The sequence below is a fragment of the Pseudorasbora parva genome, chromosome 8, assembly GCF_024679245.1.
Source record: "Pseudorasbora parva isolate DD20220531a chromosome 8, ASM2467924v1, whole genome shotgun sequence".
Lineage (NCBI taxonomy): Eukaryota > Metazoa > Chordata > Actinopteri > Cypriniformes > Gobionidae > Pseudorasbora > Pseudorasbora parva.
In genome coordinates, this window is record NC_090179.1 from 3,886,017 (window position 1) to 3,898,115 (window position 12,099).

At 40.7% G+C, this 12,099-nt stretch overlaps 33 non-coding genes across 33 annotated transcripts; all 33 read left to right on the forward strand.

The window, feature by feature from the left end:
• The first annotated feature begins 229 nt into the window (after positions 1-229).
• Positions 230-303, forward strand: trnat-agu (transfer RNA threonine (anticodon AGU)). Its single transcript has one exon. It is a non-coding gene; the product is annotated as a tRNA-Thr (tRNA).
• A 191-nt stretch (positions 304-494) lies between these two features.
• Positions 495-568, forward strand: trnat-ugu (transfer RNA threonine (anticodon UGU)). Its single transcript has one exon. It is a non-coding gene; the product is annotated as a tRNA-Thr (tRNA).
• Positions 569-710: 142 nt separating this feature from the next.
• trnar-ucu (transfer RNA arginine (anticodon UCU)) lies at positions 711-799 on the forward strand. The gene is given in 2 exon segments: positions 711-747; positions 764-799. It is a non-coding gene; the product is annotated as a tRNA-Arg (tRNA).
• A 541-nt stretch (positions 800-1,340) lies between these two features.
• On the forward strand, positions 1,341-1,414 carry trnat-agu (transfer RNA threonine (anticodon AGU)). Its single transcript has one exon. It is a non-coding gene; the product is annotated as a tRNA-Thr (tRNA).
• A 191-nt stretch (positions 1,415-1,605) lies between these two features.
• On the forward strand, positions 1,606-1,679 carry trnat-ugu (transfer RNA threonine (anticodon UGU)). Its single transcript has one exon. It is a non-coding gene; the product is annotated as a tRNA-Thr (tRNA).
• Positions 1,680-1,821: 142 nt separating this feature from the next.
• Positions 1,822-1,910, forward strand: trnar-ucu (transfer RNA arginine (anticodon UCU)). Its single transcript is given in 2 exon segments — positions 1,822-1,858; positions 1,875-1,910. It is a non-coding gene; the product is annotated as a tRNA-Arg (tRNA).
• Positions 1,911-2,451: 541 nt separating this feature from the next.
• On the forward strand, positions 2,452-2,525 carry trnat-agu (transfer RNA threonine (anticodon AGU)). Its single transcript has one exon. It is a non-coding gene; the product is annotated as a tRNA-Thr (tRNA).
• Positions 2,526-2,716: 191 nt separating this feature from the next.
• Positions 2,717-2,790, forward strand: trnat-ugu (transfer RNA threonine (anticodon UGU)). The gene has a single exon. It is a non-coding gene; the product is annotated as a tRNA-Thr (tRNA).
• Positions 2,791-2,932: 142 nt separating this feature from the next.
• Positions 2,933-3,021, forward strand: trnar-ucu (transfer RNA arginine (anticodon UCU)). Its single transcript is given in 2 exon segments — positions 2,933-2,969; positions 2,986-3,021. It is a non-coding gene; the product is annotated as a tRNA-Arg (tRNA).
• Positions 3,022-3,562: 541 nt separating this feature from the next.
• On the forward strand, positions 3,563-3,636 carry trnat-agu (transfer RNA threonine (anticodon AGU)). The gene has a single exon. It is a non-coding gene; the product is annotated as a tRNA-Thr (tRNA).
• Positions 3,637-3,827: 191 nt separating this feature from the next.
• trnat-ugu (transfer RNA threonine (anticodon UGU)) lies at positions 3,828-3,901 on the forward strand. Its single transcript has one exon. It is a non-coding gene; the product is annotated as a tRNA-Thr (tRNA).
• A 142-nt stretch (positions 3,902-4,043) lies between these two features.
• Positions 4,044-4,132, forward strand: trnar-ucu (transfer RNA arginine (anticodon UCU)). Its single transcript is given in 2 exon segments — positions 4,044-4,080; positions 4,097-4,132. It is a non-coding gene; the product is annotated as a tRNA-Arg (tRNA).
• A 541-nt stretch (positions 4,133-4,673) lies between these two features.
• Positions 4,674-4,747, forward strand: trnat-agu (transfer RNA threonine (anticodon AGU)). The gene has a single exon. It is a non-coding gene; the product is annotated as a tRNA-Thr (tRNA).
• Positions 4,748-4,938: 191 nt separating this feature from the next.
• On the forward strand, positions 4,939-5,012 carry trnat-ugu (transfer RNA threonine (anticodon UGU)). Its single transcript has one exon. It is a non-coding gene; the product is annotated as a tRNA-Thr (tRNA).
• Positions 5,013-5,154: 142 nt separating this feature from the next.
• On the forward strand, positions 5,155-5,243 carry trnar-ucu (transfer RNA arginine (anticodon UCU)). The gene is given in 2 exon segments: positions 5,155-5,191; positions 5,208-5,243. It is a non-coding gene; the product is annotated as a tRNA-Arg (tRNA).
• Positions 5,244-5,784: 541 nt separating this feature from the next.
• Positions 5,785-5,858, forward strand: trnat-agu (transfer RNA threonine (anticodon AGU)). Its single transcript has one exon. It is a non-coding gene; the product is annotated as a tRNA-Thr (tRNA).
• Positions 5,859-6,049: 191 nt separating this feature from the next.
• trnat-ugu (transfer RNA threonine (anticodon UGU)) lies at positions 6,050-6,123 on the forward strand. Its single transcript has one exon. It is a non-coding gene; the product is annotated as a tRNA-Thr (tRNA).
• A 142-nt stretch (positions 6,124-6,265) lies between these two features.
• Positions 6,266-6,354, forward strand: trnar-ucu (transfer RNA arginine (anticodon UCU)). Its single transcript is given in 2 exon segments — positions 6,266-6,302; positions 6,319-6,354. It is a non-coding gene; the product is annotated as a tRNA-Arg (tRNA).
• Positions 6,355-6,894: 540 nt separating this feature from the next.
• Positions 6,895-6,968, forward strand: trnat-agu (transfer RNA threonine (anticodon AGU)). Its single transcript has one exon. It is a non-coding gene; the product is annotated as a tRNA-Thr (tRNA).
• A 191-nt stretch (positions 6,969-7,159) lies between these two features.
• Positions 7,160-7,233, forward strand: trnat-ugu (transfer RNA threonine (anticodon UGU)). The gene has a single exon. It is a non-coding gene; the product is annotated as a tRNA-Thr (tRNA).
• Positions 7,234-7,375: 142 nt separating this feature from the next.
• trnar-ucu (transfer RNA arginine (anticodon UCU)) lies at positions 7,376-7,464 on the forward strand. The gene is given in 2 exon segments: positions 7,376-7,412; positions 7,429-7,464. It is a non-coding gene; the product is annotated as a tRNA-Arg (tRNA).
• Positions 7,465-8,005: 541 nt separating this feature from the next.
• On the forward strand, positions 8,006-8,079 carry trnat-agu (transfer RNA threonine (anticodon AGU)). Its single transcript has one exon. It is a non-coding gene; the product is annotated as a tRNA-Thr (tRNA).
• Positions 8,080-8,270: 191 nt separating this feature from the next.
• On the forward strand, positions 8,271-8,344 carry trnat-ugu (transfer RNA threonine (anticodon UGU)). Its single transcript has one exon. It is a non-coding gene; the product is annotated as a tRNA-Thr (tRNA).
• A 142-nt stretch (positions 8,345-8,486) lies between these two features.
• On the forward strand, positions 8,487-8,575 carry trnar-ucu (transfer RNA arginine (anticodon UCU)). Its single transcript is given in 2 exon segments — positions 8,487-8,523; positions 8,540-8,575. It is a non-coding gene; the product is annotated as a tRNA-Arg (tRNA).
• Positions 8,576-9,116: 541 nt separating this feature from the next.
• Positions 9,117-9,190, forward strand: trnat-agu (transfer RNA threonine (anticodon AGU)). Its single transcript has one exon. It is a non-coding gene; the product is annotated as a tRNA-Thr (tRNA).
• A 191-nt stretch (positions 9,191-9,381) lies between these two features.
• On the forward strand, positions 9,382-9,455 carry trnat-ugu (transfer RNA threonine (anticodon UGU)). The gene has a single exon. It is a non-coding gene; the product is annotated as a tRNA-Thr (tRNA).
• Positions 9,456-9,597: 142 nt separating this feature from the next.
• trnar-ucu (transfer RNA arginine (anticodon UCU)) lies at positions 9,598-9,686 on the forward strand. Its single transcript is given in 2 exon segments — positions 9,598-9,634; positions 9,651-9,686. It is a non-coding gene; the product is annotated as a tRNA-Arg (tRNA).
• A 541-nt stretch (positions 9,687-10,227) lies between these two features.
• Positions 10,228-10,301, forward strand: trnat-agu (transfer RNA threonine (anticodon AGU)). The gene has a single exon. It is a non-coding gene; the product is annotated as a tRNA-Thr (tRNA).
• Positions 10,302-10,492: 191 nt separating this feature from the next.
• On the forward strand, positions 10,493-10,566 carry trnat-ugu (transfer RNA threonine (anticodon UGU)). The gene has a single exon. It is a non-coding gene; the product is annotated as a tRNA-Thr (tRNA).
• Positions 10,567-10,708: 142 nt separating this feature from the next.
• Positions 10,709-10,797, forward strand: trnar-ucu (transfer RNA arginine (anticodon UCU)). Its single transcript is given in 2 exon segments — positions 10,709-10,745; positions 10,762-10,797. It is a non-coding gene; the product is annotated as a tRNA-Arg (tRNA).
• A 541-nt stretch (positions 10,798-11,338) lies between these two features.
• Positions 11,339-11,412, forward strand: trnat-agu (transfer RNA threonine (anticodon AGU)). The gene has a single exon. It is a non-coding gene; the product is annotated as a tRNA-Thr (tRNA).
• A 191-nt stretch (positions 11,413-11,603) lies between these two features.
• trnat-ugu (transfer RNA threonine (anticodon UGU)) lies at positions 11,604-11,677 on the forward strand. The gene has a single exon. It is a non-coding gene; the product is annotated as a tRNA-Thr (tRNA).
• Positions 11,678-11,819: 142 nt separating this feature from the next.
• Positions 11,820-11,908, forward strand: trnar-ucu (transfer RNA arginine (anticodon UCU)). Its single transcript is given in 2 exon segments — positions 11,820-11,856; positions 11,873-11,908. It is a non-coding gene; the product is annotated as a tRNA-Arg (tRNA).
• Positions 11,909-12,099: the final 191 nt, after the last annotated feature.

The window sequence follows — 12,099 nt, forward strand, 5'->3', positions numbered from 1 at the left end:
CTAATTTGCAGGACAAACTTAGTAGGATAATTTCAAGCAATTTCATAAAGGGTTACTTGTATTTAATTAAACAATTTTCCCTATCGGAAAATTTTAATACGTAATGAACAACTGGCAAATCATATTCATAAATTCATGAATATTGAATATTAAATCCCTTTTGAGTTAATTATTCCCCGAGACATTAAACTCATGAGTCGTTGTTGTTACAAAACCAAAGTAAGTACCTGGCGCTGTGGCTTAGTTGGTTAAAGCGCCTGTCTAGTAAACAGGAGATCCTGGGTTCGAATCCCAGCAGTGCCTAAAATGTGTGGCTTCTACTAGTATTCATCCAAACTTTTCAGATGTAAAAGTCTCTACAGGACACACCTTCTGGACTTCTAGGTTGTGAATAAAGGCTCAAAGGGAAAACTTTCATGAGGTAATCAGCTGTTTTCAAGATGTGCTACCTCTTTAAGGCTTTATATACCAACAAAATGCTTTGCATTACAGCTGGCGCTGTGGCTTAGTTGGTCAAAGCGCCTGTCTTGTAAACAGGAGATCCTGGGTTCAAATCCCAGCAGCGCCTATGCCACAGGATATGTGGGAGCACTTTTAAACTTTTCACATTTGAAAGTCTTTACATGCTGAACAGTGTGTATCAGCAAGGAAGAACTGGAAAGCTAAGAAGTGCTGGACAAGGCATAGTGCCTTGGAAAGTGTGTTGTTGTGGCTCTGTAGCGCAATGGATAGCGCATTGGACTTCTAGGTTGTGAATGGAGGTATTCAAAGGCTGTGGGTTCGAGTCCCACCAGAGTCATCCATAAAAACTTTTGCTCAGATATCTTTGTGTTGGACAAGCATATGCTTAAACCTTTTCGGACATGAAGTATTTCAGAAGCCTACCTTTCCTCTTCGTCTTATTTCCCCTGTTGGACACACCCAGCTCAGATTACAGAATACTCTACTAATTAGCTCACGTCAAGTCCCCATTTTTAAAAAAGGAATATAACAAGAATGGTTTGAAAAACACTGGTTTAGGCCAAAAACTGCTACTGCCAATTGATGGCCACCTACCTAGCAAGAAATGCTTTCCATTTCTGCTAGCTTAAATAGAGTTTAGATTTATTGTAAATGGAGGTTCACAACACATTTGAGACACGAGTATTGAGAGATTTTAACCAAAATGAAATGATTTGAGACATTCCCTTATTCCTCAATAGAAGCCTGCACACTTTTCAGCTTTTGGAAATAATCCTCTAACTTCAAAGGAACCTAATCATGACTTAATCAGCTCTTTTCCTGACATGCTACCTCTTTTAGACTTTGAATACAAAAGTATCAAACCAAAGTAAGTACCTGGCGCTGTGGCTTAGTTGGTTAAAGCGCCTGTCTAGTAAACAGGAGATCCTGCGTTCGAATCCCAGCAGTGCCTAAAATGTGTGCCTTCTACTAGTATTCATCCAAACTTTTCAGATGTAAAAGTCTCTACAGGACACACCTTCTGGACTTCTAGGTTGTGAATAAAGGCTCAAAGGGAAAACTTTCATGAGGTAATCAGCTGTTTTCAAGATGTGCTACCTCTTTAAGGCTTTATATACCAACAAAATGCTTTGCATTACAGCTGGCGCTGTGGCTTAGTTGGTCAAAGCGCATGTCTTGTAAACAGGAGATCCTGGGTTCAAATCCCAGCAGTGCCTATGCCACAGGATATGTGGGAGCACTTTTAAACTTTTCACATTTGAAAGTCTTTACATGCTGAACAGTGTGTATCAGCAAGGAAGAACTGGAAAGCTAAGAAGTGCTGGACAAGGCATAGTGCCTTGGAAAGTGTGTTCTTGTGGCTCTGTGGCGCAATGGATAGCGCATTGGACTTCTAGGTTGTGAATGGAGGTATTCAAAGGCTGTGGGTTCGAGTCCCACCAGAGTCATCCATAAAAACTTTTGCTCAGATATCTTTGTGTTGGACAAGCATATGCTTAAACCTTTTCGGACATGAAGTATTTCAGAAGCCTAACTTTCCTCTTCGTCTTATTTCCCCTGTTGGACACACCCAGCTCAGATTACAGAATACTCTACTAATTAGCTCACGTCAAGTCCCCATTTTTAAAAAAGGAATATAACAAGAATGGTTTGAAAAACACTGGTTTAGGCCAAAAACTGCTACTGCCAATTGATGGCCACCTACCTAGCAAGAAATGCTTTCCATTTCTGCTAGCTTAAACAGAGTTTAGATTTATTGTAAATGGAGGTTCACAACACAATTGAGACACGAGTATTGAGAGATTTTAACCAAAATGAAATGATTTGAGACATTCCCTTATTACTCAATAGAAGCATGCACACTTTTCAGCTTTTGGAAATAATCCTCTAACTTCAAAGGAACCTAATCATGACTTAATCAGCTCTTTTCCTGACATGCAACCTCTTTTAGACTTTGAATACAAAAGTATCAAACCAAAGTAAGTACCTGGCGCTGTGGCTTAGTAGGTTAAAGCGCCTGTCTAGTAAACAGGAGATCCTGGGTTCGAATCCCAGCAGTGCCTAAAATGTGTGGCTTCTACTAGTATTCATCCAAACTTTTCAGATGTAAAAGTCTCTACAGGACACACCTTCTGGACTTCTAGGTTGTGAATAAAGGCTCAAAGGGAAAACTTTCATGAGGTAATCAGCTGTTTTCAAGATGTGCTACCTCTTTAAGGCTTTATATACCAACAAAATGCTTTGCGTTACAGCTGGCGCTGTGGCTTAGTTGGTCAAAGCGCCTGTCTTGTAAACAGGAGATCCTGGGTTCAAATCCCAGCAGTGCCTATGCCACAGGATATGTGGGAGCACTTTTAAACTTTTCACATTTGAAAGTCTTTACACGCTGAACAGTGTGTATCAGCAAGGAAGAACTGGAAAGCTAAGAAGTGCTGGACAAGGCATAGTGCCTTGGAAAGTGTGTTGTTGTGGCTCTGTGGCGCAATGGATAGCGCATTGGACTTCTAGGTTGTGAATGGAGGTATTCAAAGGCTGTGGGTTCGAGTCCCACCAGAGTCATCCATAAAAACTTTTGCTCAGATATCTTTGTGTTGGACAAGCATATGCTTAAACCTTTTCGGACATGAAGTATTTCAGAAGCCTACCTTTCCTCTTCGTCTTATTTCCCCTGTTGGACACACCCAGCTCAGATTACAGAATACTCTACTAATTAGCTCACGTCAAGTCCCCATTTAAAAAAAAGGAATATAACAAGAATGGTTTGAAAAACACTGGTTTAGGCCAAAAACTGCTACTGCCAATTGATGGCCACCTACCTAGCAAGAAATGCTTTCCATTTCTGCTAGCTTAAACAGAGTTTAGATTTATTGTAAATGGAGGTTCACAACACATTTAAGACACGAGTATTGAGAGATTTTAACCAAAATGAAATGATTTGAGACATTCCCTTATTCCTCAATAGAAGCCTGCACACTTTTCAGCTTTTGGAAATAATCCTCTAACTTCAAAGGAACCTAATCATGACTTAATCAGCTCTATTCCTGACATGCTACCTCTTTTAGACTTTGAATACAAAAGTATCAAACCAAAGTAAGTACCTGGCGCTGTGGCTTAGTTGGTTAAAGCGCCTGTCTAGTAAACAGGAGATCCTGGGTTCGAATCCCAGCAGTGCCTAAAATGTGTGGCTTCTACTAGTATTCATCCAAACTTTTCAGATGTAAAAGTCTCTACAGGACACACCTTCTGGACTTCTAGGTTGTGAATAAAGGCTCAAAGGGAAAACTTTCATGAGGTAATCAGCTGTTTTCAAGATGTGCTACCTCTTTAAGGCTTTATATACCAACAAAATGCTTTGCATTACAGCTGGCGCTGTGGCTTAGTTGGTCAAAGCGCCTGTCTTGTAAACAGGAGATCCTGGGTTCAAATCCCAGCAGTGCCTATGCCACAGGATATGTGGGAGCACTTTTAAACTTTTCACATTTGAAAGTCTTTACATGCTGAACAGTGTGTATCAGCAAGGAAGAACTGGAAAGCTAAGAAGTGCTGGACAAGGCATAGTGCCTTGGAAAGTGTGTTCTTGTGGCTCTGTGGCGCAATGAATAGCGCATTGGACTTCTAGGTTGTGAATGGAGGTATTCAAAGGCTGTGGGTTCGAGTCCCACCAGAGTCATCCATAAAAACTTTTGCTCAGATATCTTTGTGTTGGACAAGCATATGCTTAAACCTTTTCGGACATGAAGTATTTCAGAAGCCTAACTTTCCTCTTCGTCTTATTTCCCCTGTTGGACACACCCAGCTCAGATTACAGAATACTCTACTAATTAGCTCACGTCAAGTCCCCATTTTTAAAAAAGGAATATAACAAGAATGGTTTGAAAAACACTGGTTTAGGCCAAAAACTGCTACTGCCAATTGATGGCCACCTACCTAGCAAGAAATGCTTTCCATTTCTGCTAGCTTAAATAGAGTTTAGATTTATTGTAAATGGAGGTTCACAACACATTTGAGACACGAGTATTGAGAGATTTTAACCAAAATGAAATGATTTGAGACATTCCCTTATTCCTCAATAGAAGCCTGCACACTTTTCAGCTTTTGGAAATAATCCTCTAACTTCAAAGGAACCTAATCACGACTTAATCAGCTCTTTTCCTGACATGCTACCTCTTTTAGACTTTGAATACAAAAGTATCAAACCAAAGTAAGTACCTGGCGCTGTGGCTTAGTTGGTTAAAGCGCCTGTCTAGTAAACAGGAGATCCTGGGTTCGAATCCCAGCAGTGCCTAAAATGTGTGGCTTCTACTAGTATTCATCCAAACTTTTCAGATGTAAAAGTCTCTACAGGACACACCTTCTGGACTTCTAGGTTGTGAATAAAGGCTCAAAGGGAAAACTTTCATGAGGTAATCAGCTGTTTTCAAGATGTGCTACCTCTTTAAGGCTTTATATACCAACAAAATGCTTTGCATTACAGCTGGCGCTGTGGCTTAGTTGGTCAAAGTGCCTGTCTTGTAAACAGGAGATCCTGGGTTCAAATCCCAGCAGCGCCTATGCCACAGGATATGTGGGAGCACTTTTAAACTTTTCACATTTGAAAGTCTTTACATGCTGAACAGTGTGTATCAGCAAGGAAGAACTGGAAAGCTAAGAAGTGCTGGACAAGGCATAGTGCCTTGGAAAGTGCGTTGTTGTGGCTCTGTAGCGCAATGGATAGCGCATTGGACTTCTAGGTTGTGAATGGAGGTATTCAAAGGCTGTGGGTTCGAGTCCCACCAGAGTCATCCATAAAAACTTTTGCTCAGATATCTTTGTGTTGGACAAGCATATGCTTAAACCTTTTCGGACATGAAGTATTTCAGAAGCCTACCTTTCCTCTTCGTCTTATTTCCCCTGTTGGACACACCCAGCTCAGATTACAGAATACTCTACTAATTAGCTCACGTCAAGTCCCCATTTTTAAAAAAGGAATATAACAAGAATGGTTTGAAAAACACTGGTTTAGGCCAAAAACTGCTACTGCCAATTGATGGCCACCTACCTAGCAAGAAATGCTTTCCATTTCTGCTAGCTTAAATAGAGTTTAGATTTATTGTAAATGGAGGTTCACAACACATTTGAGACACGAGTATTGAGAGATTTTAACCAAAATGAAATGATTTGAGACATTCCCTTATTCCTCAATAGAAGCCTGCACACTTTTCAGCTTTTGGAAATAATCCTCTAACTTCAAAGGAACCTAATCATGACTTAATCAGCTCTTTTCCTGACATGCTACCTCTTTTAGACTTTGAATACAAAAGTATCAAACCAAAGTAAGTACCTGGTGCTGTGGCTTAGTTGGTTAAAGCGCCTGTCTAGTAAACAGGAGATCCTGCGTTCGAATCCCAGCAGTGCCTAAAATGTTTGCCTTCTACTAGTATTCATCCAAACTTTTCAGATGTAAAAGTCTCTACAGGACACACCTTCTGGACTTCTAGGTTGTGAATAAAGGCTCAAAGGGAAAACTTTCATGAGGTAATCAGCTGTTTTCAAGATGTGCTACCTCTTTAAGGCTTTATATACCAACAAAATGCTTTGCATTACAGCTGGCACTGTGGCTTAGTTGGTCAAAGCGCCTGTCTTGTAAACAGGAGATCCTGGGTTCAAATCCCAGCAGTGCCTATGCCACAGGATATGTGGGAGCACTTTTAAACTTTTCACATTTGAAAGTCTTTACATGCTGAACAGTGTGTATCAGCAAGGAAGAACTGGAAAGCTAAGAAGTGCTGGACAAGGCATAGTGCCTTGGAAAGTGTGTTCTTGTGGCTCTGTGGCGCAATGGATAGCGCATTGGACTTCTAGGTTGTGAATGGAGGTATTCAAAGGCTGTGGGTTCGAGTCCCACCAGAGTCATCCATAAAAACTTTTGCTCAGATATCTTTGTGTTGGACAAGCATATGCTTAAACCTTTTCGGACATGAAGTATTTCAGAAGCCTAACTTTCCTCTTCGTCTTATTTCCCCTGTTGGACACACCCAGCTCAGATTACAGAATACTCTACTAATTAGCTCACGTCAAGTCCCCATTTTTAAAAAAGGAATATAACAAGAATGGTTTGAAAAACACTGGTTTGGCCAAAAACTGCTACTGCCAATTGATGGCCACCTACCTAGCAAGAAATGCTTTCCATTTCTGCTAGCTTAAATAGAGTTTAGATTTATTGTAAATGGAGGTTCACAACACATTTGAGACACGAGTATTGAGAGATTTTAACCAAAATGAAATGATTTGAGACATTCCCTTATTCCTCAATAGAAGCCTGCACACTTTTCAGCTTTTGGAAATAATCCTCTAACTTCAAAGGAACCTAATCACGACTTAATCAGCTCTTTTCCTGACATGCTACCTCTTTTAGACTTTGAATACAAAAGTATCAAACCAAAGTAAGTACCTGGAGCTGTGGCTTAGTTGGTTAAAGCGCCTGTCTAGTAAACAGGAGATCCTGGGTTCGAATCCCAGCAGTGCCTAAAATGTGTGCCTTCTACTAGTATTCATCCAAACTTTTCAGATGTAAAAGTCTCTACAGGACACACCTTCTGGACTTCTAGGTTGTGAATAAAGGCTCAAAGGGAAAACTTTCATGAGGTAATCAGCTGTTTTCAAGATGTGCTACCTCTTTAAGGCTTTATATACCAACAAAATGCTTTGCATTACAGCTGGCGCTGTGGCTTAGTTGGTCAAAGCGCCTGTCTTGTAAACAGGAGATCCTTGGTTCAAATCCCAGCAGTGCCTATGCCACAGGATATGTGGGAGCACTTTTAAACTTTTCACATTTGAAAGTCTTTACATGCTGAACAGTGTGTATCAGCAAGGAAGAACTGGAAAGCTAAGAAGTGCTGGACAAGGCATAGTGCCTTGGAAAGTGTGTTCTTGTGGCTCTGTGGCGCAATGGATAGCGCATTGGACTTCTAGGTTGTGAATGGAGGTATTCAAAGGCTGTGGTTTCGAGTCCCACCAGAGTCATCCATAAAAACTTTTGCTCAGATATCTTTGTGTTGGACAAGCATATGCTTAAACCTTTTCGGACATGAAGTATTTCAGAAGCCTACCTTTCCTCTTCGTCTTATTTCCCCTGTTGGACACACCCAGCTCAGATTACAGAATACTCTACTAATTAGCTCACGTCAAGTCCCCATTTTTAAAAAAGGAATATAACAAGAATGGTTTGAAAAACACTGGTTTAGGCCAAAAACTGCTACTGCCAATTGATGGCCACCTACCTAGCAAGAAATGCTTTCCATTTCTGCTAGCTTAAATAGAGTTTAGATTTATTGTAAATGGAGGTTCACAACACATTTGAGACACGAGTATTGAGAGATTTTAACCAAAATGAAATGATTTGAGACATTCCCTTATTCCTCAATAGAAGCCTGCACACTTTTCAGCTTTTGGAAATAATCCTCTAACTTCAAAGGAACCTAATCATGACTTAATCAGCTCTTTTCCTGACATGCTACCTCTTTTAGACTTTGAATACAAAAGTATCAAACCAAAGTAAGTACCTGGCGCTGTGGCTTAGTTGGTTAAAGCGCCTGTCTAGTAAACAGGAGATCCTGGGTTCGAATCCCAGCAGTGCCTAAAATGTGTGGCTTCTACTAGTATTCATCCAAACTTTTCAGATGTAAAAGTCTCTACAGGACACACCTTCTGGACTTCTAGGTTGTGAATAAAGGCTCAAAGGGAAAACTTTCATGAGGTAATCAGCTGTTTTCAAGATGTGCTACCTCTTTAAGGCTTTATATACCAACAAAATGCTTTGCATTACAGCTGGCGCTGTGGCTTAGTTGGTCAAAGCGCCTGTCTTGTAAACAGGAGATCCTGGGTTCAAATCCCAGCAGTGCCTATGCCACAGGATATGTGGGAGCACTTTTAAACTTTTCACATTTGAAAGTCTTTACATGCTGAACAGTGTGTATCAGCAAGGAAGAACTGGAAAGCTAAGAAGTGCTGGACAAGGCATAGTGCCTTGGAAAGTGTGTTGTTGTGGCTCTGTGGCGCAATGGATAGCGCATTGGACTTCTAGGTTGTGAATGGAGGTATTCAAAGGCTGTGGGTTCGAGTCCCACCAGAGTCATCCATAAAAACTTTTGCTCAGATATCTTTGTGTTGGACAAGCATATGCTTAAACCTTTTCGGACATGAAGTATTTCAGAAGCCTAACTTTCCTCTTCGTCTTATTTCCCCTGTTGGACACACCCAGCTCAGATTACAGAATACTCTACTAATTAGCTCACGTCAAGTCCCCATTTTTAAAAAAGGAATATAACAAGAATGGTTTGAAAAACACTGGTTTAGGCCAAAAACTGCTACTGCCAATTGATGGCCACCTACCTAGCAAGAAATGCTTTCCATTTCTGCTAGCTTAAATAGAGTTTAGATTTATTGTAAATGGAGGTTCACAACACATTTGAGACACGAGTATTGAGAGATTTTAACCAAAATGAAAAGATTTGAGACATTCCCTTATTCCTCAATAGAAGCCTGCACACTTTTCAGCTTTTGGAAATAATCCTCTAACTTCAAAGGAACCTAATCATGACTTAATCAGCTCTTTTCCTGACATGCTACCTCTTTTAGACTTTGAATACAAAAGTATCAAACCAAAGTAAGTACCTGGCGCTGTGGCTTAGTTTGTTAAAGCGCCTGTCTAGTAAACAGGAGATCCTGGGTTCGAATCCCAGCAGTGCCTAAAATGTGTGCCTTCTACTAGTATTCATCCAAACTTTTCAGATGTAAAAGTCTCTACAGGACACACCTTCTGGACTTCTAGGTTGTGAATAAAGGCTCAAAGGGAAAACTTTCATGAGGTAATCAGCTGTTTTCAAGATGTGCTACCTCTTTAAGGCTTTATATACCAACAAAATGCTTTGCATTACAGCTGGCGCTGTGGCTTAGTTGGTCAAAGCGCCTGTCTTGTAAACAGGAGATCCTGGGTTCAAATCCCAGCAGTGCCTATGCCACAGGATATGTGGGAGCACTTTTAAACTTTTCACATTTGAAAGTCTTTACATGCTGAACAGTGTGTATCAGCAAGGAAGAACTGGAAAGCTAAGAAGTGCTGGACAAGGCATAGTGCCTTGGAAAGTGTGTTGTTGTGGCTCTGTGGCGCAATGGATAGCGCATTGGACTTCTAGGTTGTGAATGGAGGTATTCAAAGGCTGTGGGTTCGAGTCCCACCAGAGTCATCCATAAAAACTTTTGCTCAGATATCTTTGTGTTGGACAAGCATATGCTTAAACCTTTTCGGACATGAAGTATTTCAGAAGCCTAACTTTCCTCTTCGTCTTATTTCCCCTGTTGGACACACCCAGCTCAGATTACAGAATACTCTACTAATTAGCTCACGTCAAGTCCCCATTTTTAAAAAAGGAATATAACAAGAATGGTTTGAAAAACACTGGTTTAGGCCAAAAACTGCTACTGCCAATTGATGGCCACCTACCTAGCAAGAAATGCTTTCCATTTCTGCTAGCTTAAATAGAGTTTAGATTTATTGTAAATGGAGGTTCACAACACATTTGAGACACGAGTATTGAGAGATTTTAACCAAAATGAAAAGATTTGAGACATTCCCTTATTCCTCAATAGAAGCCTGCACACTTTTCAGCTTTTGGAAATAATCCTCTAACTTCAAAGGAACCTAATCATGACTTAATCAGCTCTTTTCCTGACATGCTACCTCTTTTAGACTTTGAATACAAAAGTATCAAACCAAAGTAAGTACCTGGCGCTGTGGCTTAGTTTGTTAAAGCGCCTGTCTAGTAAACAGGAGATCCTGGGTTCGAATCCCAGCAGTGCCTAAAATGTGTGGCTTCTACTAGTATTCATCCAAACTTTTCAGATGTAAAAGTCTCTACAGGACACACCTTCTGGACTTCTAGGTTGTGAATAAAGGCTCAAAGGGAAAACTTTCATGAGGTAATCAGCTGTTTTCAAGATGTGCTACCTCTTTAAGGCTTTATATACCAACAAAATGCTTTGCATTACAGCTGGCGCTGTGGCTTAGTTGGTCAAAGCGCCTGTCTTGTAAACAGGAGATCCTGGGTTCAAATCCCAGCAGTGCCTATGCCACAGGATATGTGGGAGCACTTTTAAACTTTTCACATTTGAAAGTCTTTACATGCTGAACAGTGTGTATCAGCAAGGAAGAACTGGAAAGCTAAGAAGTGCTGGACAAGGCATAGTGCCTTGGAAAGTGTGTTGTTGTGGCTCTGTGGCGCAATGGATAGCGCATTGGACTTCTAAGTTGTGAATGGAGGTATTCAAAGGCTGTGGGTTCGAGTCCCACCAGAGTCATCCATAAAAACTTTTGCTCAGATATCTTTGTGTTGGACAAGCATATGCTTAAACCTTTTCGGACATGAAGTATTTCAGAAGCCTAACTTTCCTCTTCGTCTTATTTCCCCTGTTGGACACACCCAGCTCAGATTACAGAATACTCTACTAATTAGCTCACGTCAAGTCCCCATTTTTAAAAAAGGAATATAACAAGAATGGTTTGAAAAACACTGGTTTAGGCCAAAAACTGCTACTGCCAATTGATGGCCACCTACCTAGCAAGAAATGCTTTCCATTTCTGCTAGCTTAAATAGAGTTTAGATTTATTGTAAATGGAGGTTCACAACACATTTGAGACACGAGTATTGAGAGATTTTAACCAAAATGAAATGATTTGAGACATTCCCTTATTCCTCAATAGAAGCCTGCACACTTTTCAGCTTTTGGAAATAATCCTCTAACTTCAAAGGAACCTAATCATGACTTAATCAGCTCTTTTCCTGACATGCTACCTCTTTTAGACTTTGAATACAAAAGTATCACACCAAGGTAAGTATCTGGCGCTGTGGCTTAGTTTGTTAAAGCGCCTGTCTAGTAAACAGGAGATCCTGGGTTCGAATCCCAGCAGTGCCTAAAATGTGTGGCTTCTACTAGTATTCATCCAAAATTTTCAGATGTAAAAGTCTCTACAGGACACACCTTCTGGACTTCTAGGTTGTGAATAAAGGCTCAAAGGGAAAACTTTCATGAGGTAATCAGCTGTTTTCAAGATGTGCTACCTCTTTAAGGCTTTATATACCAACAAAATGCTTTGCATTACAGCTGGCGCTGTGGCTTAGTTGGTCAAAGCGCCTGTCTTGTAAACAGGAGATCCTGGGTTCAAATCCCAGCAGTGCCTATGCCACAGGATATGTGGGAGCACTTTTAAACTTTTCACATTTGAAAGTCTTTACATGCTGAACAGTGTGTATCAGCAAGGAAGAACTGGAAAGCTAAGAAGTGCTGGACAAGGCATAGTGCCTTGGAAAGTGTGTTGTTGTGGCTCTGTGGCGCAATGGATAGCGCATTGGACTTCTAGGTTGTGAATGGAGGTATTCAAAGGCTGTGGGTTCGAGTCCCACCAGAGTCATCCATAAAAACTTTTGCTCAGATATCTTTGTGTTGGACAAGCATATGCTTAAACCTTTTCGGACATGAAGTATTTCAGAAGCCTAACTTTCCTCTTCGTCTTATTTCCCCTGTTGGACACACCCAGCTCAGATTACAGAATACTCTACTAATTAGCTCACGTCAAGTCCCCATTTTTAAAAAAGGAATATA